The sequence below is a fragment of the Scyliorhinus canicula genome, chromosome 7 (genome assembly GCF_902713615.1).
Source record: "Scyliorhinus canicula chromosome 7, sScyCan1.1, whole genome shotgun sequence".
Classification (NCBI taxonomy): domain Eukaryota; kingdom Metazoa; phylum Chordata; class Chondrichthyes; order Carcharhiniformes; family Scyliorhinidae; genus Scyliorhinus; species Scyliorhinus canicula.
The window spans coordinates 179,115,426-179,141,420 of NC_052152.1; the positions used below are offsets into that span (position 1 = coordinate 179,115,426).

Below are 25,995 nucleotides of genomic sequence, written 5' to 3' on the forward strand. Positions count from 1 at the left end.
TCTAATATGCAGATTTTCTACAAAGTGATCCAGCTCATTGTGGGCGGGATTGCCCTGGCAACGTCTCGGGAGATTGCGTTGAATCTCGCGGGGCATTGAGAGCCGGGTAGATGGGGCCTCCCGGCTTTCACCGACCACGCTGCACCGCAGAGAGATGCTTTCCCGGCGCAGCATGGCCGGAGGATCACTTCTCTCAATTTACACTCATTCAAATAATAATCTGCTTTCCTAATTTTGCTGCCAAAGTAGATAAACTCATATGTATCCACATTAAATAGCATCTGCCATGCATATGCCCACTCAATCTGCCTTCCTATTTTTGCTACCGAAGCGGATAACCTCACATTTATCCACATTATACTGCATCTGCCATGCATGTGCCCACTCACTCAGCCTGTCCAAATCCCACTGAAGCATCTCTGTACCCTCTTCACAGCTCACCCAACTTTGTATCATCTGCAAATCTGGAGATAATACATTTAGTCCCCTCGCCCAAATCATTAATATATAATGTGAACATTTGGGGCCAGAGCACAGATCCCTGCAGTACCCCACTAGTCACCGCCTGCCAATTGGAAAAAGACCCATTTATTCCAACTTGTTGTTTCCTGTCTGATGACCAGCTTTCTGTCCATCTCAAGACACTACCCGCAACCCCACGCGCTTTAACTTTACATATAAATCTGCATGTTGAGACCTTGTCAAAAGCCTTCTAGCAGTCTAAATACACCACATCCAATGGTTCTCCCTCGTCAGCTCACTAGTCACAACTTCAAAGTAATGTCAGTACATTTGTAAGCACGATTTCCCTTTCATAAATCCATGCTGACTGTATCGGATTACACCACTGCTTTTCAAATGCTGTGCTATGAAATCCTCGATAATGGACTTGAGCAACTTCCCTACTATCGATGTTCGGCTCACTGGTATATAGTCCCCATTTGCTTTCTACTCTCCTTTTTGAATAGGGGGGTTATATTAGCTACCCTCAAATCTCTACCCTCCAATCTTGGAACCATTATTCCAGAGGCAAAAGAATTTTAGAAAATTACCACCAATGAACCTACTATTTCGAGGGCCACTTCCTTAAGTACTCTGGAACGAAGACTATCAGGCCCTGGAGATTTATTTGCCTTCAAACCTATTAAATTTCCCCAAACCATTTTCTTACTAAAACTAATTTCCTGCTGCTCCTCACTGAAACCTGTGTTCCATCAGAACCTCAGGTACATTATTTGTGTGTCTTTCTTTGTGAAGACAGAAGCAAAGTATGAATTTAGTTCCTCAACCATTTCTTGGTTCCCCGTTATGAAATCCCCCATTTGTGAATGTAAAGGGCCAACAGTCGATTTTGTCCATGTTTTTCTCTTTACATACCGATAGAAACTTTTACAGTCCGATTTTTAATGTTCATCTGTGTAACGCTTACAATTCATGCTTTCTGGCTTATAGCTTCCTGTTTTCTTTCTCCCACCTTTCTTGCATATCAATGTTACATTGGCCAACTTTCAATCCGTTGGAATAATTCTCGAATTTAGGGAATGTTGGAAAATCATAGCAAGCACATCTACTCTCTCCGAAGCTATCACATTTAGAACCCTAGATTGGAGGTATTTGTTGGATTTGAGCCTCTTGTGTTTCTTTGGTATTTCTTCCCTACTGATGTTAAATTTCTTTAATTTCCTCACACTTTATAGCCCCTAGGTTGCTGGTGAGGAACTTGTGTCTTCTGCTGTGAAGGCAGACACAACATACCTGCTCAACGTCTTTTGTAGTTTCCTCATTTCCCATGACAATTTCTCCTGTCTCGACTCAAAGGGAGCAACATTTACCTCCTTTTTTTAAAAAAAAAAAAATTCATTTTGATATGCCTGGCTGGATTACTCTTGTATATTTTTTCCCTTTTTGGTAAATTTCTGGTAGCTCTTGACTGGTTTCTACAACTCCCCTAATCATCAGGCTGACTACCTTTTCCTGCAACAACATAAACCTCTTCTCTTAATCCAATATCAGCCTTATCCTCCTTAGTAGGCGAGGGATAGATCCTTTTTGCTGAGTTCTTTGATTTTCCAATGGAAAGTATTTTAGCTGAACATTTTGAATTGTTTCTTTAAATGTTTCCCACCATTTATTCACTGCCATTTAATCCATTTACCCAAACAACTATAGCCAGCTCTCTCCTCAAACCCATGTCATTGGCTAAATAAAGATCTTATTTGCATACTCAAAGCATTATATTGCTTTTGTTACAATCTCCAATTTTTTTGTTGTTTAATGCTCTATCCAACAGTAAACCAACTCTATTAGGGGGCTTATAAACTACTCCCACCAGCATTTCCTGACGCTCATCTCCACCCACACCGATTCCACTTCCTGACAGAAAACGAGACAACAAAAAATTGCTACAAAGTGAGACAAGAGTGGTGAGGATCAGGTTAGATATATCGAGACGCAGGGCCTATCTATGGTCCACCCAATACCAACCAGGCCCACCCAAACCCTGCCCACATTCAGACAAAATGCAACACCAGCACACAGACACAAACGGTGGAATAAAGTGCAGCATAAAAGCACACGCGACAAAGGAGAACAGCCACAAAACAAGGCACCAGAATAACAGTAAGAAATGGATAAAGTGAGCAAACTTGGGACAATATTCAAAACATCACGCGGACTCGAATTATTTTGATAAATGTTTGCTGGGGCCCAACCAAATTTACATTCCAAGCAGCATCACAGAGAAGGTGGTGTGAGAAGTTCTTTAAATGTTTGCGCTCAAGTCAGACTGGGGTAACAGATAGAAAGGGGCTTTGATTCTGGATATTAAGGTTATATGTTGGGCTAGAGCAGTTAATAAGGTCACAAAGTAAGTTAAGTGTATTAATTTGTACAGAAATTCTCAAGTACTCACTAATTGTTATAAACAAGTACATCGAACTTGGAAGATAAGCACTCCCTTGTTTTCATTCCAAGATGGTGATATTCATTTAGGAATTCTACGTTTGTGCCTCATTTCCATTTGTCATCTTAATTTCCCATCATTGTTGACAAAGTTTGGTGCGTGCCGAGAGGAACCATTTTGAATAAAAAAGTGTTAATTAAAATTCACCCCCTGAACAAATCCGTTTCCTTTTCGAAACAGGATACAATAACTCAGTTTGCTAATCTACAGCAGTAAACTGGGGAACCCTCCTCAGAAGGGAGGCACAATGACAGATGTGCTCCAGCAGTGATTGTGCAGCTTCAGGCACACTGCCAATAGGCACTTCTCCAAGAGAGTCAGCTCTGTATCAATTGTGGATAATGAAGCCTTCTTCAGGCAAGAGCATAAGCTATCAATAAAATGGCATAAAGCCACTCAAACTAGAAAATTGCTGTGTAACTTCTGGCCAGTTGCAAAGCTATGTAGAGACAGCAAATTAGGTTGACAAAACTGAAGCCATTCAAAACACATGGAAGTGCTAACTTGTTTCGCTGTCTGGAAGCTTATTGGTGAGTTAAGGTCATCTGACCGTCTGGCAGAGTGAAAATAATAGAAGTCTCTTGGAGAAGGGCAGCAACCATTGGATACAGACCAAGATGCCACTACCACACACAGGGTCAGTATTGTTCACGATTATTCATCTTCTCTCTCGGTGCATTTATCATTCAATTAAGTCTGTGTTCACACCAAGCTCAGCAGAAAAGAGCCTTCAATCAGACAGCAAACCTTACCAACACCATACCTCAAAGCGGTTCATAGTTGTCACTCGAGCTTTGTCTTTCAGCAAAAGAGTACTGTTTGCAAATGTTTGGCAGCTGTTTTGCTCCTCGAGGGGGATATAGGAGTGTTTGTCTATTACAGCAAATCTCATTGCTTTTTGGTTGAGGAGCTTAATTCATTCAACTTGATCACTCTCTCCTTTATGTGTTTTGTTTGTCAGATCATTGTACTGTACTTCAACAGGAAAAGTTTCACATGCGCTGACAATGAAAAAGAGTCTGGAACATAACAGCTATACCAAGCTCTTTTGGAAAGAAGAGGTGCATTTTCATAAAATGCACAGATATTATTGCCTGATAAACTTCAATGAAGTTCGGGTTAAACCTTTGAAAAATCAAAGAATGCGTTAACTACAATACAGATCTACAATCAGGTCATGTTGGACTCAAGACACGTGCAGCCGAGGAGAGAGCTACATAAACAGCCCTAATACTTGGCAGTGAAGTTAGGCAGTGTTAACAATCTAAAAGTGAAATGTCAAAATCTTCGAATGTTAACTCGTGAGTAGTCTTTTGTCAAACTGGTGATGCATTGGACTTGGATTCAACAATCAGTCTCGTCTTTCATGAATCTTGCCTAACCCAATACAATTTCAATTCTTCAGTAACATAGCTCAGCGAGCACCACTGTCCTATCCCAGTTGACAAAAGCTAAACGGTTAAGTCTCCAGATTCTGCTTAGAACATAGAACATACAGTGCAGAAGGAGGCCATTCGGCCCATCGAACCTGCACTGACCCACTTAAGCCCTCACTTGAACACTATCCCCTTAACCCAATAACCCTTCCTAACCTTTTTGGACACGAAGGACAATTTAGCATGGCCAATCCACCTAATCAGCACGTCTTTGGACTGTGGGAGGAAACCGGAGCACCCAGAGGAAACCCACGCAAACACGGGGAGACGTGCAGACTCCGCACAGACAGTGACCCAGCGGGGATCAAACCTGGGACTGTGGCGCTGTGAAGCCACAGTGCTAGCCACTTGTGCTACAGTGCTGCTTAGGTAACACCAGATTTTATAGCCTTGGAATTACATCATGAAATAACAAATTTTACGTGAATATTGCCTACTTTAATATAGATATATTTAAATTAAACGGGTTATGTGCCTCGCCTAAAATAAAAGAGTGCAGTATTTAGATGAAGTGTGTGAAACCCTTTGGTTTCAATTACAAATTAATATTAGTGGCATTGAAAACATTTATATTTTAGAAGACCACTTCTAGCCTGATTCCCCATGTGAAAGGCAGCTAGCTGAAAGCCAAATGTAAAAGCACTAGGACTTGCCAGGATTGGGTACCAGCAGGACCAGATGCTGGGCTTAACAAACCCTACTGCCTTACATTCGTTTTGGAGTCAACTGCACCATACCTGCAGTTGGGTAGACAGTACCACTAATACAATCATAAACATTACTGAGTCCAACCATGTGAGGGAACTAAACAACAAGATTACTGACTAACTGGGAAGACGCAAGGACAGTTTTGTTTTAAACGTTAAGTGCCTTTATGCCCTTTTACGACAAGTTAATGTTTCTGGTCGAAGGCATCGTTTGATCAAGTGTTGACATACCTCCTGGGTTGATGATTACAGCACTGAAATTACTGTTTGATAATATTATTACTGGCCACGCATGGATCAGAATCCGCTGTCCACTATTTTCAGAAATGTTAAGCTACTTAATATAAATAGATGATTGCCTCTAAAAGGATAGACAGAAAAACACCATATGAACACATCTGCCTTCTAATATCGGCAACAGAAATGTCCACCTTTTGATCCACTGTTCATTCAGTTTCTTGTATTATTAATCAGTTCCATCAAATTAGTCTGGTCAGTAACCAGCTCTTTTCTTCTCCGGTCCCCCGGCAGTCACTTATGTCATTAAATCTTCATCATTTAAACAAAACTAACAGACAAAATCTCTATTATGATTAACACCTGACAGCACTTGAAGTCATTACTGATTTTAGGACTCCACCCCTTCACCTTATATTTGTAGAAACAGTGGACTGAAATAACTGAACCAATTGTCTCGATTTGCTTTGCTGCCCACTTACCTAATCATTACCCTGCCATGGCAATAGTGGATGTCAAATACTATCAAGTACAGTGTTTACACACCTTGAACTGTCAATTTCCCTCCAGCCTTGATCAGGGTCTCTAAAATCTCCAATTCATTTACAGAATCAGATCATGTCTCCTTGCCGTAACATTCTGAGAGCACATGAAAATGAAATGAGATGAAAATCGCTTATTGTCACGAGTAGGCTTCAATGAAGTTACTGTGAAAAGCCCCTAGTCACCACATTCCGGCGCCTGCCCGGGGAGGCTGGTACGGGAATCGAACCCTGCTGCTGGCCTGCTTGGTCTGCTTTAAAAGCCAGCGATTTAGCTCAGTGAGCTAAACCAGACCATCAAGTCTATGCTAGTGTTTCTCTGCCCACTTTCATTGTCTTCCCTCAAACAACTATAATTCTCTTGCAAAGGAATGGATGCATTTTGCCCCAATGACAACATAACTACCTTGAGTTAATCAAATCTGACCCTCCCTTTAATTCTTATTATTTAAATGTTTGCGTATTATTACAATCTCACTGCCCAGTAGAAAAATTGCATCAGTATTCACTACTTTAATTTCAACCTTGAATAATCGCCTCTTATCTTTGGTCAGTGGTGAACCTAAAGCTGAATCCCTGCATGCTGTCGAAACAAATCAGACAGCTTTAATTATTTCTTCTAATAAAAAGAATGACAACACAAATACAACACAACCAAAAGCATCATCGACACAAATAAGCTTTCAAACAACAGCTTTCCTCGGATCCAGGTCAGTCATTGCAAATCAAGAGAGAATGATAATTGTATTTATTATTTGCAGGGGGCAGGGAAAGGGTTGAAATACTGAAGTGAAATCAGCAAATGTATCCCAGCTAAAAGTTTAAAGCAGCCATTCAGAAGCGAGACTAATGTGAGAATGACCGAGGCTGAATTCTTCAAAAGTAGGCTTAAAACCACATCCTTACAAATGTTACAGGGAATAGTCATTGGAGTGGGGAGTTTTTGAAGGGACGGGGCAGTGGTTTAAGTTTCTGATCACAACAGCACACACCAAATCACAATTGAAAGATTTGCACATTGTCAGCCAGGTTATGTTTGTCTCACAGCCCCATGCTGTTTGTATCTACTGTATCATGCAATTTGAAAAACAATTTATTTTTGTTCATACCTCACCATAAAACTGCACACCTCTTGGTTTTCACATCCGATCAAAGTTCTTTAACCAGATAACCGCATGCTCGCAGCATTACTGCCTAAGTTACCTACCTCCCCCACTTTGGACTAACAAGACTAGACTCCACTCAATCACAGTCTAATAGGTGGAAAATTTAGCCTGTAATTCCCACATCCTAATTTCTCTGTAAGCTTCAAGCAAGTGTATTTAGGTCAGGTTGGTGCAAACAGTTTCTTCCAAATACCTCCTCTGCTCGAGGACAAGAATCAACTTTTTCTTCTGTTTAATCCCAATTCCTAGCAGGGTAAACCAGAACTGTTTTATCACAAAGGAGATTCAAATCAACTTGGATCAGCACAATTTAAATTGCGAGTTTAATTTGGTTAGCTTGATGTCAACAGCTTGGGTTCAATTCCTCTACTGGCTGTGTTAGTTCACTGAGACCTACCTCCTCACCCTGCCCCACGCTTGATCATCAAGCTATATAACCAATTGCCTCTCCCACGCTCTCTGATAAGAGAGATACCTGTGGTCCTTAGTGGATGGACTATGGCTAAATACTGTGGGGTACAACAGGTTCTCATTGTAAACGAAGCACAGGAACAGCAGATATCAACTTCCTTTGCTCCAATCTTTCAAGGCTCTGCTTACTTTTTAAAATGCCAGAATTACGTGGGATAGTCTGCTGTGCTATGTCTCACCAACATTTAGGCAGAGAAAACTAGAATTCCTGACACCCGAGCTCCTGAAACAACATACATAATTATCACAAAATTCAGAATTGTTGCAATGCAGGAGGCCACCATTCAGCCCATCACAACTCCACCTACTCTCAAAATGAGTTCACCAGGTACCATTCACCTTCAACATTAAAAAATGTCCCCTGGTATTCCATATGTTCCAGGTATTAATTACTTTTTAAAATAAATTTGAAGTAACTCATTCTTGTTTTCCAAATAAGGGGCAATTTCAGCGTGGCCAATCCATCTACGCTGCACATCTTTGGGTTGTGAGGGTGAGACCCATGCAGACAGGGTGAGAGAATGTGCAAAGTCCACATGGGTAGTGACCCGAAGCGGAATCGAACCCGGGTCCTCTGTGCCGTGCGGCAGCAGTGCTAACCACTGCACCACCCCGTTCCAGGTATTATAACTTTACCACACCTCCACAGGGAAATGCTTACAATTTTCCACTCCCATTGCAGACTTCTGACAATGGGAAATAATATGTGCAGCGGGGCACACATTTCTCTTCCAGCAGAACTTCACTCCAGTATATAGTTTCATTGCATGAAGCAAAGTGCCACATTCGCTCCACAGCAAAATTAATAAATTATGAATATAGCTTGTGTGTTGCTTGCTGGCATAAAGATTCAACTGGTCTGCTGTCAATAAAATTATAGAAAATGAATCTTTCAATCAGCAGGTTTAATGTGCGGAGTTAGCTGATCTCAGTGGGGTTGATGGCTGGGCTAAAACTGGCCTCTGCACCTGGACTTTGGAAGCGAGGAGACGCCGAACGTTCCTGTTTTGACAACAATCCAATCATCTCAATGGAAAATGCTCAATGTATGAAGACCAGTTGAGATAAAAACCAGGGCTGGTTCATTAATCCTCACAGTCAAACTATCTGCTGGCACTCACTGTCTCGGTTCATTCATAAAGAAGGGCCACCAGGTACAGGAGGGTTGCTAGTATCTGTGACGCTGGACTCCAGCTGAGTCAACACCTTCAACAGAAGGGAGTGTGAAAAAAAAACTAAAATGGAGAAATCTGCACCTTCAGCAGCTCAGTTTGTAAAATGTTGCTCCTCACTCCCAGATGTTATGACCACACATGGCTTTGCAATGTTCATACTATATCCAGATTCTACTATTGTTATTATAGAAGATGCCTGATTTTTTTTAGTGGTTTTAAATGATTTTTCTTTCCCGCAGAACATGAAGCAGTGGAATTGTGGACAGAAGTACTACCAATTGTGGCTACCTGAACACAACTAGTGTTATAAAAAGTGCACTTTACATGCTAACAGAAAAGGAAGAGAGGGGGAATTCTGAACTCCAGCAGTTATGTCGGTCTTTAAGAGGTTGCTGTGCTCACTGACAACGTAATTTAATTCTATCCTAAGCACTACCCATCTACTCCAGTTCCTTCCCTGTTCTTGCTTACCCATTTTCCTGACGTATATCCTCCTACAGTTGCTTCCGTTTGTCTCCCAAAATTGCCATACCCTCTTCTTGGATGAATCCTTCTGATCCGTGCAAAACAGATCAAAGGGTTTCTCTTGCATGACTTGTTTCCCTGCATTCAGTCAGTCAACATCGAACTTGAATAGCCTCTCATGCTTTTCCCGAACTCAGTCTTTGTCAAGATTTTCAGAGCACTTCTCAGAGCACCAATGATCTTCCAATAATAATGTAAATTAACTAACTTGAATTGCAATATTACCATTCTGCTGTGTATACTTTAATAAAATAAAAAGGTCATTTCGGATGTACAGGTGGTAGAACAATCACTTATTTGAGGGTAAGTGAAGGGAACTCAGTAGATTTAACATATTTTGACTCCAGCAAAGTCTTTGACACAGTCGGCATAGGAAATGACTTCACAAAATTGCAAGTCAAAGCAATACGGAGGGTGTGAAGTAGATAATTAGTGGGGTTAAAAGAGAGAGGGTTTCAGAATGAGCTGAGACAGGGACAAAGTTTTGTAATGTTACAAAGATGGAAGTAGGTGATGGTGTGAAAGCTCATCCTGAGGTCAAATATGAAAGGTTCTGAATAGTCTTGTTTTGTGTCAGACAATAGGCAAGGAGAGGAATGGGGGTCGGTGATAGGTGACCAGAGTTTGGAGCAGCACAGAGAACATTCGCTCAGTCTTTTGAATGTGCAACTGCAGGATATTTCTGTTCATCTTGTACTGGATGTCAGAAGCAATCGAATGGTTGAGCAACAATGGAAGAGCAGAGCGAGGTGGTAGTGGTGAAGTAGAGCTGGCTGTCGTCAGTGTACGTGGAAACTACCGCTGTGCTTTTGGATGATGTTACTACGCAGATTAGAAAAAGGGGGAGGCCAAGAATAGATCCTTGTGAGACGCAGTATGCAACAGCACAGGAGCAGGAAGAGAAGACATTGCAAGTGGTACTCTGGCAATGATTAGACAGATAAGGATGGAATCAGGTGAGTGTGGTCCGAACCAGCTGGATGACAGTGGTGAGGCACTGGAGGGGAATGGTTTGGTCAACCATGTCAAACACTGCAGACAGGCCAAGAAGGGAAAGCTTATCTGTACCACTGTCACACAAGAGGTCACTTGTGACTTTGTTCAGAATTTGTTTGGGACTCTGGCAGGGATAGAAAATGAAATGGAGGGAGCAAAATGTGGAAGTTATGATAAAAGAAGGGACAAATTTGGGCAGCAACACTTCAAAAGAATTGAGAGAGGAAAGGGAGGTTTGAAGATAGGCTGGCAGTTTGCAAGGATGGTACAGTCAAGGTTTGCTTCTTTGAAAAAGGGGCTGGTGAAGGCAGATTTAAAAAGGAGAGAGGGGCAACACCTGAAGAGAGAAAACCATTAACAATACTCGCTAACAAAGAGGGAAAGCTGGATGCTCACTAGATTAATAGGAATAAAGGGAACAAGAGGTGGGTCTCCTGAACAAAGTGACTTTGGAGAAGGCATAAGGTGATATAGGAAGAGAAACAAGGCAAAGAACGGAGTTCAGGACTAGCAGGAATCTCTAGAGGTTTGCCTTTAAAGTTCCATTTTTGAAAAAATATACAGAAATTTATTTGCAAAAACAATTAAGTGTGCCACGGATATATCACTTTGCCCTTCCTCAAGCAAAACAATATCTTCTTTATGCAATCACCTTTAGAAGGGCAGTAAGGCAGTGGTTAGCACTGCTGCCTCACAGCACCAGGTACCCCAATTCGATCCCAGCCTTGCACATTCTTCCAGTGACTGCGTCTGGGTGCTATGGTTTCCACCCACAGTTAGGTGGATTGGCCACGTTAAATTGCCCCTTCATATCCAAAATGTTAGATGGGAATAGGGTGGGGAGTGGGCCTAGGGAATGTGATCTTTCAGAGGCCTTGACAAGCCTCAATGGGCCGAATGGTCCCCTTCTGCACTGTAGAAATTCTATGGGAAGCCTCGGGTAAAGTTTATGATTTTTCTGTTAACTAGGGAGCTACCAATAATGGGCTAGAGATTGCAGTCAGCAGCCAAGAGTTAACACTTGCCACTGACCAAATAAAAGCTGCTGAAAGATGGCTTCCCATAGAATCTTTAAATCTAATACCAAGTCAAGCGAGTCCAAATGTGTCCAGCAACAGTGCTGTTATCAAGCAGGGCAGTCAAACATTTTCCAATAGACAGCCAACTCGGACATTTCTTCACTTTTCATTTTTTTAACTTACATATAGCAAAATAAATGATTGGGGCATACATATGGAATTAAGATAGTAGCTAAAATATCAAACAAACTTGAACTATTTAAAAATGTAGAATTTATCATGGAGGAGAACGTCACTAAATCAACATATATAAAATTCCTCTTTCAAGGCCAGTGAGGCCATTTAGTAATAAACAAACTTAGTACATCATTAAAGTCCCAGTTACACATCGTTCAACAAGGTGCAACTTCTTCAAGGGCTTTTACAATGTGACTAACAGCATAAGAGTGAAGGGTCTCGTCAGTTCGATGATTTCTAATTGGTGGCAGACTTGGGGTAGGGGAAAGCACAGAATCCTGCCAACAGTTCAGGATGTCCGTGTTTAACAGCACATGTGCCAATTTTAGAAGTTTCTGTTGGTTTTCGAGGAGTAATAACGGGGAACACCAACAGTTTTACCACCAGCGCAACCACCAAATGCTTTAATGTTTTACTGCAGATATGACAGAGTGGTATTTCAGGCAATGATAGTGAGGGGTGCGGAATTAAAAGCAGACACACATGTCCATGAATAAATCCATGTGTTGTCACAGTTTGTAATCCACAATCCTTTTAACTAGCTCTTTCTGGTTCGATTAAGTCTTTTTTTAATCAGAGTATGGTTTTAATAGTCACAACCTAAACTACAGCAAGATACCGCAAAGCAATCTGCAAAAAGTCCATGGGATCCCAAAAGAAAGGCAAAAAGAATAAATGGAGACGGTTAAAGCGAGGGACCAAAAGGGAACATGTAAGGTTTTAATTTAGTCACTGAAAGGGAGTTGGTACCGCAGTAGGAAGTAGGGCAGGATTCCAGAATGTCGAAGCACAGTGATTGAGGATGAACCATCAAAACAGTGGAGGGAGTGATGAACCATGGAGCAACCCTAACTGTACCCCAACCCCAAAATACATTCTCTCTCTCGCATCCGGTGAATGAGACATTTGATGTTCAAGTCTATCTCTAAGACAAATGCAATTAGAAATTGTGACAGTCTTCAACTTTCACTGCCCATGATTTAGTGAATTACAGTGTGGAGATGAGCGTTCTGTGATATTCACTTTGTGTGTTATAATTCTTCATGCCTGACATTCCCTCAAAAAAAAGAGGCTACTTCCAATCTGCCTGCACACAAATGGTTTTAAAGCCTTCAACAAAACATTTTAAATTACATGTAATCAATAAGTATACAAAACAATTAATTCGATTGGAAAAATGATTGAATGACTTGAGTGCAGCAGTGGATTCAAGCACTACTCTTTTATTTCTGGCGTCCAGGTTTAATATCATTGGAGGGAGATGTTTAATCTGAAAAGAATTTAGCCAGCATCTGAACACTTTTGAAAAAATTAACTAAGAATACATTGCACAGAAACTGCTCATAATACATCATCCAGGGGGTTACCATGTCCAGAAACTGAAGCAGACTAGCCATCTAAATACTGTGGCTACAAGAGTCGGAGGTTTAGCATATTTTGGCAACTAACTCACCTCCTGAATCTCCAAAGCATGTCTATCATCTACAAGGCACAAAAGTCAGGAGAGTGATGGAAAACTCCCCCACTTGCCTGGATGAGTGTAACTCCAACAACATTCAAGAAGCTTGACACTATCTATGACAAACCAGTCTGCTTGATTGACACTCCTTCTACAAATGTTCACTCCCCCTACCACTGACTAACAGTGGCAGCCGTGTTTATCGTTTGCAAGATCCACTGCAGGAACTCGCCAAAGCTCCTTCCAAACACTATTCCACTGCCATCTCGAAGAACAAGTGCAGCAGGTACCTGGGAACACCCAAAACCTGGAGGTTCCCCTCCAAGACACACACCACCCTGACTTTGAAATACATCACCATTCCTTCACTGTTGCTGTGTCAAATCCCGGAAACTCCCTCCTTAACAGTAGCGGTGGTGCAATTGCACCTCAGGAACTGCAATGGTTGAAGGAGGCAGCTCACCACCACCTTCTCAAGGACAATAAGGGATGGGCAATAAATGTTGACCTCGTCCATTTCCCAAGAATTTCTTTTAAAAACGTTATTCCACAGTACAATCTCGTTCAAAGTTTCTATCTTCTTCTAACTGCAGTTATATTTGATTCAATGCTATTGTTACATACCTCAATCTTAATGAGCAGAAACATGTGCCTAATTATAGAATCATAAAACTTAACAGCATAGGATATAATATGCTGTTAAGGGTATTTGTCCCACATGTTTGTGCTGGTTCTTTTCTCCATGTAACCCACCTAATTTAATCCCAGGTTCCTATTTGCTTCTCATATCCTATGATATTCCTCTCTTCCAAGTAAATATTTCATCCCCTTTTAGAATTTATGGATTTTAACAATTTGTGTTAGAGAATTCCACCTTCTAGCCACAATAGGTTACAGCGCCATTCTTAACCTTTTCTATTGCCCCGGTGTGGGGGTTAAAAGATTAGAAACCTTGGAGGTGTACAAATCCCCTCACATGAACTATTTCAAGATCCATTTTGTTTAACATTCGTCTAAAGCAGTTTTTGTCATATGGAAATGCAATGTTAAAATTGGACAAGTCTCCAAACAGGATAAAATTTCCACCCTTCCAGTTGTAGATTGAACAAACACTCCAGATTTGGGCAGCATTTAATAATAATCTTTGTTATTGTCACTTACATTAACACTGCAAAAAGATTACTATGAAAATCCCCTAGTCGCCACACTCCGGCACCTGTTCGGGTACAGAGGGAGAATAAGAATGACCAATTCACCCAACAAGCACGTCTTTAGTGACTTGTGGGAGGAAACCCATGCACACACAGGGGACAAATGCAGACAGTAACCCAAGCAGGAATCGAACCTGGGACCCTTACGCCGTGAAGTAACAGTGCTAACAACTGTGCTACCTTTTGTACTAAAACAACACGAACCGTGTCAATGGAAGCCACATGGCTTTAGATTTGTAAAAGTCATCAGACCTACTTTTATTTCCAATGGGATCATTAGTTTCATGTTGGGGGATTTTCCCAACCCATATCTTTCAGCACACACTATGCACGTGTCAACGTTTGAGCACAGAAATCGCAAGCCTGTCTTGAAACTATGCATCAGTAATCACACAGGAGCTTACATTCAGCACTGAAAGCAGGTGAGTATGGGCATGTCAGGCACACAGTTGCTGTGCCACACCTAAGATTTAAGGCTGCATTTGTGAGTAAAACCTATTCTGGTCAAAGCTGCACAATTACAAGTTTCTAATCAAGGTGTTGCTGTTTAAATATTTTCATATACTCGCCCCACAAGAATGTGAAACAACTGAGAAATGAGACAAGTGCACGGTTATTACAAAGGCACATTTGGCTAGTATGTGCCTCTTACGATGTTGTTCTATCATGTGACCCTTGCTTATTTTGGCAAACAAAATACAAGAAGTTTTAAAAATATGTCCGCACAAACCACCCCAAACCCCAGCATTTTCTGATTTCCTTGAAGCACCTAACAAAGGGAACGATTGATTCAACTCTTTCAAGATGCCAAAAACAGACACTGCCTCAAGAATTGTTAACGAACTTTTACTCATTTTTAAAATACTCTGATGTGTGATGAAAGTTGCACAATACAAGAATGTCTGTTCCTCAGCAGCGTTTTCAAAAACTGAAGGCAAATTTAAGAAACAGTGATATTGCTTAGAATTATGCTTTGTTTCATAATTATGTATATTCTGTTTGATCAACAAAATGAATGTATGGTGAAAAGGATCAACACTGAAGATGCTTTAAAATTCCTCATGACAATATTTGTGAATACATTTTAATTCGTTCTGTGAGAACACTGAACATATTAAGCATTTAGTATTACCAATCATTATATCTGGGCTGCTTTGTGCAGTTCAATAAGCTGAATAATGCGTCTCTAAGATTTGCTCAAGTATTAACTCCTACAGGTGTTCCATCTCCCCAGAATGATCGATAACTGGTCAGCAGATTGCCACTGAAATCACACTCAGTTCAACAATCTATGGGGAATTATGGTCAACAGTTTCTGTAATAACTGTTGGATTTCAGTGTAACATTTCACATAACTAATTTTATTCTTGGAAATTTAGCAAACACTGTTCCTGCTCCTGTGTATCCAGTGATATTCACTGTTTGCAAACATCACATCTACAAATTACTCCTGAAATTCAACTGACAATTGATTCAGTCTTCACCATCCTACTTAAAAATTATTTGCATGTTCTTGGTAAACATGTTCAAATTTTTCAGAGAAGAAATACCCAGGAACCATGGAAAAGTGCAGAAAAATTCAATTCCACATGACTACATGCAACGCACATATTGTGCATCAATCTGCTTACATGACTACATGCAATGCACATATTGTGCATCAATCTACTTACAATCAGAAATAGCGTGCGGCACAGTGATTAGCACTGCTGCCTACGGCGCTGAGGACCCAGGTTCGAACCCAGCCCCGGGTCACTGTCCATATGGAGTTTGCACTTTTTCCATGTGTCTGCGTGGGTTTCACCCCACAGCTCAAACATGTGTAGGTTAGGTGGACTAGCCATACTAAATTGCCCTTGAATTGGAAAAAAAATGATAGGGTACTCTAAAAAAAATTTTAAAAAACAAATAGAAATATAATGCATGTGTCCAAGAAATATTCTTCTTGGAAGCACAACAGGTTCAGGTGGAAGCCCTTGACACAAGGTATGCCAGTATTCTGATCTTCAGCTAAAATATAAACAAATGTAATGAAGTTTTTGCACATAGCGTGGAAAATTAAATGCTGGGATGTCCAGAAATCCATATCCACTGCTCAATCTATTAACTACAGCAAAAACAAAACTAAATCTGTAATCAGAGTTTAAGATAATCAGTTATATGAATGATGTTAGAGGAAAGACTATAAATTTATTTGGATGTTTTCAGGAATGACAAGTTATAGTTCTGGTGAAAGTGGCAAATATTTAGGACTTGATTTCAGTAAAATATAGATTAAATGACAAATGTAAAATTGGTGTTCAAAGAAAATAAATAAACGTTTGCAGAAAGATTGTTTTCACTTGCTAGTAAATTTGTAACACGAGGAGAGCGACTCAAGATTACAAAACATAGTTAGAAGTATTTTTTTGCAGCGAGTAATTAGGGAGTGCAGTAGTGGCTTTTAAGGGAGAGTCCAGGACTTAATTTATAAAGAAAAACAACACCGGTTCTACCAGCATCTGTACAGAAGAAATGTAGATGAACATTTCAAGACAACATTTCACCCAAAATATTGTCCTTTCTTTCCTCTTTACCAACACTGGTAGATTGGTGGTTATGGAATTCCAACATTTTTTTTTAAATTTGAAGGCGGTTGACTAAGTAAATTAATTATTAAAGGAAACAAAAGTCCAAGCAAATGGAAGAACAATAGATAGCACCTGTTAAAGAGCTAGATGTCAGCATAATATGTTGGGCTAAATGACTGTAACGTACTGCAATTTCTACTGATATTATAAAATGAACAATATTGTTCAAGTCACTTTCACATACTGTACTTATCTACCATCATTGGGATGACAGCATCCATGCTTTTTTAACCAATTTGGATATAAAAATCAGAAGTGGATTATTTAACTGTTTGGACAAAAGGTTTATAAGAATTGTGCCATACATTTGGAAGTTTCCACTCCATAATACTACACCACAGGAACTGGAGCACACTGGCATTGTGTGAAGGGTTCCTCAGTGCGATATTATCTGCCAACTCCATCTGCTTTTGGTGAGAAACCCTGCCCTTTCAGGAACAAGTCTAGTTTTGCACCAGCTTTTCATCATATTGGTGTCCAGCCACTTACATTTAGGAAATGTTAGGACTTACAAAGAAAGCATCCAGGTTGGAAAAAAAAGCATCTCGAATTATGTCTCATAGGTTTACTTCAGCGGTCTTTTACAAAATTGAAAACCATTGTAGCCAGTTGCAGTTTGGAACAATTGCTCAGGTAACTGGGTAACCAAACATTGCTGAACATTTGCCTCAAATTAAATGGGGAACGGATATTTGAGCAAGTGCTTTCTGTAAATTCTTCTCTTAATACACAGGTTTTTACTTTTAAATTATTGCAATACATAGAAGTTTCAAAAAATGCAAGAATTTTTTGTTTTTAAAAGATATCAATGTAACGTTTTTGGACATGATTAAAATTTAATAATTTCACTGCACAATCTCAGACTCCAGGAATCAAATTCATGAAGATATATCGAAGAGCCATACTCTAACCATAGTTCCTGATGACTCAGTAAAACATAACATGTCAGCCTCGATAGTACAAGCATTCTGAAAACCAAAATGTGGTAAGCACAATGATGCTATGATACCGAATTTCTACTCAACATCATTTCTTTCTCACTGCAGCTTTGGAAAATGAGGTTAGAAAACTGGTCATGGTCAAAAATAGATTGCAGTCCACCTTAGGATGTGTATAAACTGTAGATCTCGAGTGAGTCAAACAGATTACTAGAATGGGAATAATATATATAGTAGCTGATGGTACCCCATTTTGTCAGGTTAAAAGCCATCAAATACATCCATTCTGGCTGACTGACCAAAATGGCATCAGCAGATTAATCAAACCAGAATCATTTTATGCATAATAAGGAACTTTTTTCAAAATGATAAATCTAAAAACTACAATCCACCGTGGAAGGCAGAGGCAATGGATCAATGCAACATGATTGGACAGATTTGGCAAGAAGGAAGCTGTGCAAAGGGTGTTGTTTCATCAGGAGACCATTACAAATATGAATTGCAGATTCCTGTTTTTACAGCTTTTGTATAATTTGAATGTTGCACGAATGCGCATGTGTCGTGAAGGGCGGAGGGTAGAGAGACAGTTGAAAGGAAGCAATGCTTAGCCAAATTTTAAAAAGACAATATCAACAGTTTTAAAAATGTCACGAAGTAAGAAAGCTTTTTCAGTAGGAATACCGAGGCATGTGGGAACCTTTTAGTTGTAAACACCCAAGCAGAAAGGTTTATTTCCAAAACAAATGTGCCTTTGTATCAATTCGAAAACTAATTTTCTCACAGCAAACTTTTCCTGAGATCTTCCTGAAACAATTACTATTTTATCAGAGGTTAGGCTCATCTACTCATGCTTCAGGTCCCTAATGCACTTAATCATATCTATGATATTAAAAAGGGGAAGGCGGGGGGGGGGGGGGGGGGGGGGGGGGGTTCAGCAACAAACTGAAGTTCATGGCATAAGAGAGAGAAATGGACAAGGCAATGGCAAAATCATTTTTATTTTTTTCGAAATTATACACACCAAAGATTGCTATTGACTCCAATCTTTGGATAGTTTATTTGCTCCAATGTGTGAATGTATCCTTTTTCTCGTTTGTTATTTTCAAATAAATCTTCACATATTACAAAGTCCTAAATAGCATTATCTATCTTTGCAATTGCTGTCCAATTACTGTTCTTCTGATGTTTTGTACACATAACAACTTTAGCTCTTTAATTTCTAGTAATCATTGCTATGAAAACTAATGAATTTCCATAACGCCACAGCTGTACTAAAGCACCTTCACCCCATGCCCACAGCCTCATTGTCGATTGCAGGTTGCCAATTTAAAGATTGGTTTTAGCAAAACTCCAGCTAGATTATTAATGCACAGTTGTGCAAAGTACGGACTACAGAAGTCAAATCTACTAAACTGTCAAGTATTGAACAAATGAACAAGCTTGTTCTTTCAAAGCAACTCTTCACATCACTCAGAAACATCCCACGGTACTTCACCAAGGATGAACTACAGCATGGGAAAGAAGGCTTGTTGCTGAATTTTATCTGGTTGATCACCGAATATTGTGTTTTTAAACAGCACTGTTTTATTGCACATATCTACTGGAAATGCCAGTTCCTTATGCTAGTGGCAGACTATGATTCAAGATTAGTAACTTATCTTATAATTGGACAACTTTATTCAGAAAATTATCAATATTAAGTTAAGTCACTGTGCATTTCAGTAAGTTTCATAATGATTAATTCATTCATTAACTGACCAAAAGCTTTCAACGAACTGCCTAAGTAGCTAGTGAAAAAGATTATTTGCTCTGTAATATCAAACTGCACAGTGTTTTATGTTCATACACATTTTGTCCTTTTGTCATAATATCAACATCTTCATACTGGAAGAAAAATCCAGAATCCACTTTTGCTGGGACGAGTTCTCCATATTATGAACATTCAATCCATCAGACACCAACACATCCTGTCCTTGCAGCATGAGTCTACAAATCCAACACATGCTCCCAGTCAATTTCCAGCAAAGTGATTCACAGCAAAAACACATTTTCAGAGATCTGGGATACTAATCTGCCAGATAGTATGCAGTCCAAAGCTTAAACTAATCTTTTGAGCATTTGAAGATAATTGCTGGTATCTTGCTGAAGATACAGTATTTCTCTTATTAGCCTAGATAGTTTGGATTATCAGTAATCAAACTTATCTACAGATAAGTCTCTCTCACTGTGTATAACCCTTGTTTAAGGTTGTTACTGATGTGATGATAAAAGGTGCTAGAACAGAAACTGGATACTGTCAGCAGCAGTAAAAAAACTTCATATACCAAGAAAACATTTGTTTTCAGAATGTCATATCCTGCACCATATGATCAAGGCTGGACGGATACATAGTTCGAGCACACGTTTCATATTAAAATAATGAACAAATCATGGATTAGCCTCTTCCATTTCACCTGCAGCAAAAGTTAACAAAATTTCTACAATTTTTAAAAAAAGAAACTCAACAATTAACTTCAAAAGATCATATTCAGTCAAGCTCCTGAGAACTTTAAAAGAGATCCAAGGGATTGAATTTGAATGTATACTTTTCAAGGCAGCTCCTTAGAAATAAAACAATCCATTTGCGATATAACAGCTGACATGCAAACTGTAGAAAAGATGTCATTGACAATAAGTTGTATTTCTTGATAATAACCTTAAACCCAAATTGAAGAACAAATTGAAAAGAATACAAGTGTGGCAGAGAAAAGTACTTGGACTATTTCAGCTTGCATATGAAGCTGAAATCGCCAAATTTTGATGGAGAAAAATCACATGGAATAATAACACCAGAGAAAATTCTTCATTATCCAAACTGCCTCAGAGAAAGGATTGCTCAACATGCAGGCACAATGTTTTTTCCAATATAATTTATTTTTTTATCACTTTGAACTTTAAAATTTGAATCAAACACTTGGAGCTATTTTCAACATGTCTGGTCAGTTTTCATTCACAAATAGGAACAGTAAACGCCAGAAACGAAGAATTAGCAAATGAAGATTCTGACCAAATTTATAAAAATACAAATGCTTCCCCACCTTCATTCCTTTTCTCTCTATTGCTGGAAAGTGAACAAATTATTTTTGATAAGCTAACAGTACATTTTTACAATTATTTTCATTGTTTTAGAATGTTTCCTCCAGTTTTTTAACAAACAAAATTAATGGAAAATCTTTAAGTAACAGTAGTGAGAAGATTCTTTCAAACATAAATGTTTTCAATTTCCAGATCATCTCCTGATTACAGATTTAAAATATCAGTCTATCTGTCAAAGTTACACCACACAAAACATCTGTTGCTTGTTGAAACCACAAACAAACAGTTTGTTGAATTTACTAAAGGAAAACAATTACTAATAAATGATTCTTAACTTTGGTTGGAAATGTTGATCTTATTTACAACAGATAAATCTATTTGCATTTTTCATTGTTGGGGTTGTGTTATAAGCACAGTTATAAAATGTGTTTCATCCAACGCTTGAAACTCACTTCCAACTGATTAATTTTGTAAAACATCGTACCATATATTGAGGGTTCCATGTTTCATTTTTATGTGCTATAGTTTAACGAGTATAACATCATGTCAGCTGGCCATATATGGATTGAAAGCATTACGCACAGAAATTGAGATTTAATTGCAATCTTTTGTAATAAATAATTGAAATATATATAAATATATAATTTGAAACATACTATTCTGTTTTCTTTATATTCTTTACGAAGTTTAACAAACTTCTTTCAATTACAAACTTGTTTCAATTTTTTGGAACTGGAATTTAATCTAATTTGCAACTTTCAAAAAACATGTAATTATTCTAATATTATGGTTCGTGTTTTGGAAGCATCAATATTCAACAACACAGGTAAAATGTTTACACGTTGGTTAGGTTTTTATTTGATTGGATCTCAGACTTGTCACTGAGTGTTTTCCACTGTATTTATTTCAACTACAATCTAACCAATCATTTTAAAAGATGTTGTACTTCTGAACTTCTCTACAACTTGCACTGAACAAATGGTCAAAATGTTCTGATAAAATTAATTTGATTGAACCATAAAGCTATGCTTTACAATTCCACACTTTTTCACACTTAATACATACATATAGACATACACACATCAGAAATTGAAAGGTGTTTATTGTTTTTTATTATTTCAACTATGGTTAAATACAAATGACAAGTAACAGTCCAAACAAACAAAATCTATTGCACACTTGTTAATATTTGAAAAGTTTATTCTGACACAGGTCCATTCCGACAACTAAAATTTGTAAAATCACCTTACAGCAACTTGAAACTTTTTAAAAGTTGCAACATTTGACAATTTAGAGCTACATTACATGACATAAAGAACTCCAACTAAAATGATTTAATACTACACAAAAAGTGTCCTAAAAGACTGAAGAAAGCCAGACCAAACATAACTTAACTGAGCGGTACAATTTTGATATTTCGAAGATGAACGTCATGTTTGTGAGTTACAATTTTTGAGATTTGGTTCAGATACTTCGAAAACTAACCATTTCTCTTTAGAATACATGTACATCTTAATTGTATGCTTTGTTTTTTTTTGTTTCCTTTATTCTTTTAAGTTCATGCAAACCTTGAGCTTTACCTAGACATATTGTTACAATTCATAAACAACGTTTATAGATTCAAGAGTATTGACAAGTTAAAATCAAAATTATGATTTGAAACATCATTTTCTCAAATATTTCACTATTACTGCTAAATTAAATTTTGATATTTGTATTCCCATCTTTCAAAGCTACCATGCACATCTAGTTTCCACGTTCCATAAAAATCAATAATTTATCACGTGATGGATTCATAAGATTAGCACATTGGAATATTTTTTAAAAGGTGAAAATCTAAAATGAAGGAATGTATTTGTTTATTAGCAATATTCAAAGTTTGATATTACAATTTGTATTTGATACTTTATTCCAATGTTGAAAAACTTTTCTTAAATACGATGTAGCACTTTATATCCTACACAAAAATAACAAAACATCTGGTATCTAACATCTACAACTTGTTGACAAATTTATGAGAAATAGTTACCACACCACTCTTTTTACAACAGAACAAACGTCATGCACATCTCTTGTGGGAAAGAAAATGCAACATGTTCAGACTGTCAGGTAAACATGTTACTTACTTATTTCTTTCAGAGGTGTCCTAGGAACATGTCTTAACTATGAAATTGACAAAACAAAGCTGACTCTTCAGAAAAATATATATGTAAAAACAACAACAAATTTCCATAATGTTTGACACAACTTTTGTACCAACTGGAAGTTGAATTTTGCAAAAGGTTTAAGGGGTCATGAGGAACAGGAAAGCAAATACCTTCCTATACTCAGGGTCACATTCTTGAAATTAAAACACTAAACTAAGCCCAATCGTTACAAAAAGTGCTCATCTTGCATCACTAGTTATTAACGTTATTTAAATCAACAAATGAAACTTTGTTTTTAAGTTTCAATCTTAAAATAAGCTCAAATACGGCTTCCACTTAGTTTCATCAATATATGCAATAACTGGAAACTAAATATTTTACAGACAATTAAGGAATACTATCTTTAAATACCTCATTTCTCTCGAGTCCCCCTTGCAACTAAACGAGCTCACGTGTTCCTACACATACTGGACTAACGACGAAACAGTTTTTCATAGAACACAGGACAATATTTGTATCTCTTCCGTGCAATGGTCGATGGAACTTAACGGGGCACCAGCTCCAAAACAACCCGAGAGTAAACAAGTGCAACAGTTACTCATCTTAAAATAAAGCGATGGGGGGATTTTTTTCGCGAAAGATTTTAGATATCTACATATATTTTGTCACAGCCCAGCAGCGTGACCACCTCCCAGCTCCTGACTCACAGCAACAAAACCGTAATATGAGCCACAGAGAGAGAGAAAAATAACTAGTTAATGTTAACCAACCTAGAACGTGTAACTTTTGGAAGTGGAGGGGAATAAATCGGAAAACGTAAACAGTCTGGAATGCGTCCGATTTCTGAAATATTGACCGACTTCTCCGCACCGACTCACAAACGAATTTCAAAAGTTGCAAACTTTCCAATTCAGGATCGTTGCAAACTTCACCTTATTTGAAAAAAAAACCCTCCCCGCGACAAAATCACATTGCATTTCAACCGCGCGGCGTGGGGCATCAGAAAATATATTGAGACACACGAAAACTGATTCCCCAATTTTGGGGGAGGGGGGAATCACGTAATTAAAAAAAAAATCACCAAGAAATGAAGATCTGGCAAAGAGGAGGAGGGGAGGGGGGGAAGAGAGAAACAACTCCTGCAAATTAAAATGATTGTTGCAAGTGGGATTTTTTACTGTCTTCAAAAACATTGAGGGGAGAGTGGTTTTAATTGGCAAACCTCAGCGGTGGGGGAACAAAAAGTGGAGTATATAATATAAAGGCGAGCTCACTCACTCACTCCACTCACTCACAACACACAAACACACACACACACAAACTGCCCAGCAAAAACTTCCCAGTACTTCACTAGTCAATTTCATCCCCACAACCCGCACTATTCGTTCCAGCAATTGGCACAAACTCACCGCCGTTGACTCGGCATCTCTTTGCGATAACTTTTTGCACGCGATCTCCACTTTCCAAATTTTGGAAATTATTTTTCTCTATTTTTCACGGCCTAAAGAAAATTCTTTCCCCAGCTTCTTTTCAGAAGCCATTGTGCGGAGGATGCTGGGAGTGACGTCAGGGGGTTTCGCAACATTAGAGGCTGTTGCAGTTTCTGGAGTCCAGGAGATAGGAGGTGGTGGGCAACTGCGAGCCCACCCCATTCACCCACCCATCCCTGCAGAGTGCTGCCCACCGACAACCGGGGGGACTAGCATCGTGCTCACTGCTTCCCTTTGTTGTCTCTTGTGTGTGTGTGTTTTTCTTTGCAAAGTGGGCTGAAAGAGCCTGATAGCGGGCAAGTGATGCTTGGAAATTGACCACAGTTCCTCCACGCTGGCGGGGAGCATGGACTTTCCATTCAAATGAATGGGAGGAACCAAGATTTGTTGTTTTTTGTTTCTTTTTCTTCAGTGGTTGGATCTGGAAAGAAGATGCCTCGTTGAAGAGGATTGCACTGAGCCCCCAACGGTGGAGTTTGTTTCGTGGAAGTTTATAGAGCAGGTATACTCTCTGGAAGGAATGATCTCTGGATGTTACCTCCTTATTCTTACCGATGTTAGGAACGGAGAACATAGGTAGGACTTGATCGTTGCTTTTATGCCATTGAACACATTCGAATTCAATGCAAAAGGGTGGCCAAATGGTGCATTTGGTTGTTAAGACTAATCGATGGATACACGTTTATGAAGTCCCACTCGTCGGAACTGACACTTTTCATGCTGGTTTAAAATGTTTACTATTTTTTTAAACAAATTTTGATGGAAACTTGCTTTCAGTTCCAATCTGCCTCGTTTTTTGTGACAGTCAGTCTCAGATGCAATGTTTTTCTCAATGTTCCTCAACTGGATACTTGGGTGTAGTTGAAAGGCATGGACAGCAAATAGAAATATGATTTCTTTAGACAGTAAGAAGTTACTATGTGAGGAAACATTGTGCTATTCGCATTCCTAGCAAGCAATTTATATTTGTTCAACATGTTTATTGGTGTTGTTTTCCTGTCAATCATTAAGTTATTGGGACAGGCACAGGAATTCTTAAGAGTAGCAGTTGCTGAGGAATGTTTCATTGAAATCAACTTTTGCCATTTCCTTGACTGCTGTTCATTGTCTATTAGTAATGTTGACACATTTGTCAACTGGAGTCCAGAAAATAGCAAGATTATTATTCTGCTCACTTCAAAATATTAGGAATCGTGCTTTGATTCATTGATGCCACAGACATACAGATACCATACTTTTGTCTGACAATAGCTGGAACATTTAAATAACGGCTACTACAATGTGTTCGTCAACAACATTTGTGGAATAAATATATTGAAAGCTAATGAGAGGACCACTGGATTAAAAGTTACTGACACTCAATATTTCACTTGCACGTGGCTACTTTGCCAGAGCGCTTCTTGAGTAAAAGGCAGAGTTTGGGTGCATTTCTACTCTTCATGTGTCAATTTGGAAACTTTCAGGAGGTGAAAATAGATTTTGTCCCTTTTGTGTATAACACTGTGCATCTTGTGCCTCTCCATAATTGTAGGACTGGATGCCGAGGGATAGATTTTAGAAAGTTCCTGTCAC

General features: G+C 38.8%; 1 protein-coding gene across 4 annotated transcripts in view; it reads right to left on the reverse strand.

Moving 5' to 3' along the window:
• The window catches only part of plagl2 (pleiomorphic adenoma gene-like 2), a 162,687-nt gene extending 138,209 nt beyond the window's left edge, over nucleotides 1-24,478 (reverse strand). For all 4 annotated transcript variants that reach the window (XR_005461422.1, XM_038803388.1, XM_038803386.1 and 1 more), the window contains exon 1: nucleotides 24,343-24,478. The gene's annotated coding sequence lies outside the window, so the exon portion shown is untranslated. The remainder of the gene's footprint in view (nucleotides 1-24,342) is intronic.
• Nucleotides 24,479-25,995: the final 1,517 nt, after the last annotated feature.